This window comes from Mastomys coucha, unplaced genomic scaffold, assembly GCF_008632895.1.
Source record: "Mastomys coucha isolate ucsf_1 unplaced genomic scaffold, UCSF_Mcou_1 pScaffold5, whole genome shotgun sequence".
In the NCBI taxonomy this organism is placed as follows: Eukaryota; Metazoa; Chordata; class Mammalia; order Rodentia; family Muridae; genus Mastomys; species Mastomys coucha.
Genome location: NW_022196911.1, coordinates 99,226,590 through 99,229,475, shown reverse-complemented (window position 1 = coordinate 99,229,475; position 2,886 = coordinate 99,226,590).

The following is a 2,886-nucleotide window of genomic DNA, read 5'->3' as shown; positions in this document are numbered from 1 at the left end:
TCTGGAGACCAGGCTCACTGCATAGCCCTGGCTATCCTGGAGTTTACTGTGTGGACCAGGCTCACTGCATAACCCTGGCTATCCTGGAGTTTACTGTGTGGACCAGGCTCACTGCATAGCCCTGGCTATCCTGGAGTTTACTGTGTGGACCAGGCTCACTGCATAGCCCTGGCTATCCTGGAGTTTACTGTGTGGACCAGGCTCACTGCATAGCCCTGGCTATCCTGGAGTTTACTGTGTGGACCAGGCTCACTGCATAGCCCTGGCTATCCTGGAGTTTACTGTGTGGACCAGGCTCACTGCATAGCCCTGGCTATCCTGGAGTTCACTGTGTAGACCAGACTGGCTGTGAACTCAATAGTAGCCAAAACTAGAGTTAGATGTGTACCATCATACGTTTTTTCTCTTATCAGATTGTTCGAATGCTATTAGGCTTAGTGATCATTTTAAAGAACTAAATAGAAGATGTTCCTTCCAGTCCCAAATTTGATATTCTGCTTTTGCCTAAAAGTTGCATTGGCATTATCTGGGTATACAGAATTATGTGTTTAAGGCAGCCTCCAGAGCTGGAGAGACGGCTCAGTGGGAAAGAGTGCAAAGTGCTATTTTAGGGGGCCTGAGTTCAAGTCAGCACACACATTGGGGAGCTCATAACTGCTGTCTCTCCACCTCTAGGGAATCCAACCTGGCCTCTAAGAGTGCTTGTACTCATGCTCACACATCCCTAGGTACAAACATACCCAGACACATGATTAAAAAGAATAAAATCTTACAGTAGGCTTGTTTGGTTTGGTTTTGGGTTTTTTGCTGTTGTTAGTTTTGTTTTGTTGAAGACAGGTTCTCACTGTGTATATAGGCTGTACTGAGATTCACCATGTAGACCCGGCTGGCTTCAAACTCATAGATCTCCACCTGACTGCCTGGACTAGAGGCACTCTCCATCCTGCATGATGCCTGAATGCCTGTTGCAGTTTTTAAGAAAAGGTCTTACTACGTAGCTCTGGCTGACATGGAACTTACAGGTATTTGCCTGCCTCTCCCAAGTGGCTGGGATTCAGGAATATAGTTTTTGTTCACTGAAGACCAGTAATAGTCTGTACGAGTTTGGAGAGATGACTTAATGGTTAAGAGCACTTTCTGCTCTTGGAGAGAACCCAGGTTCAGTAAACTTTTTTTTTGAGACAGGTTTCTCTGTCTAGCCCTGGCTGTCCTGGAACTCACTCTGTAGACCAGGCTGGCCTCAAACTCAGAAATCCTCCTGTCTCTGCCTCCCAAGTGCTGGGATTAAAGGCATGTGCCACCACTGCCTGGCCCCCAGGTTCAGTAAACTTAAGAACCACACAGTGGCTCATAACTGTGTTACTCCAGTTCCATGTGATCCAACACGCACTCTTGACCTCCTCAGGTACCAAGCATATACATTTTTCGCACACATACATGTAGGTAATTACTCAATAAATTAAACTTAGAAAGAAATGGGCTTGGTGGAGCATGCATTTAATACCAGCACTCTCAAAGGCTAGCATATCTCTGAGAACTCAAGGCCAGCCTGGCCTACATATTGAGCTCCAAGCCCAGAGCTACATAGTGAGACCTCATCTCAAAACAAAAAAAGGGATAGGGGCTAGATGTGTCAGACAGCTGTAATCCTGACACTGGAAAACTAAGGCAAGAGGTTCAGGAGTTCAAGGCCAACTGCAGCTACATGGTTAGTTTGAGGCCAGCTTGGGTTACATGATAGCCTATCACAGCAAAGCTAGATAGAAAGTAATGGCTTCAGATGAAACTTTAAAGTTCCCTTCTGCCGGGCGGTGATGGCACACGCCTTTAATCCCAGCACTCGGGAGGCAGAGGCAGGCGGATTTCTCAGTTCCAGGCCAGCCTGATCTACAGAGTGAGTTACAAGGCAGTTAGGGCTATGCAGAGAAACCCTGTCTTGATAAAAACAATGGCATCTCCTGCCAGCTTCTGGGAATTCTGAAGCACACTCCAGGGCTCCCCTGCCCCTGTCCGGCTGCTTCTAAAGCACACAAGCCCCTCCTCACCTCTGCACATGCTTACAGAGGTTAGAAGTAGAAGTTGACTATCTTTCTTAACTTTCTAACTTATTTTATAAAATTACAGTTATTTGTGAAAAAAGAAAAAAACAAAACAAGAATCCAAGTCTGCTGGGTGTAGTAGTGTATACCTTTAGTCCCTGCACTTGGGAGGCAGAGGCAGGAGGATCTCTGAGTTTAAGGCTAGCCTGATCTATCTAGAAAGTTCCAGGACAGCCACAGGTACATAGTGAAATCCTGTCACAAAACAAAACAAAAAACAAATCAAGAATCTAAGTGGTAACCATTCGGTATTCTAAGATGTCTTGGGCAATGACTCAATTTTTGTTCTACCGATCATTTATCTTCTACCTGCAAAGTAGAGCTGTCTTTACCCTTTGGTCAGCAGCTCCAATATGATTTCAGAGTCTAAATTTAATATTTTCTTAAATTACTTTACTGAGCCAGACATGGTGGCTCATGCCTGTAATCCCAGCACTTGGGAGAAGGCAGGAGGATCAGAAATTGAAGGCCAGCTTTAGCTACATAGTGAGTTCTGAGCTACATGAGACCTTTGTCTTAAAACAAATTTAAAAATTGCTTTTCTGAGCCAAGCGTAATATATGCCATGCTGCTGGGAAGCAAGGGAAGAGATTTTCGGAGCCTAGAAATTAAGACCAGCCTGGGCAACACAAGAGGCCTGGTCACAATAAAGTTCATTAATACATAGGTGTGTGTGTGGTACATATCTGTAATCCCAGCACTTTGGAGACAAACACAGGTGAATCACTAAGTTTTAGCATAGTTCTGTCTACATAGTGAGTTATCCAGGCCAGGAAGGGTTACATAT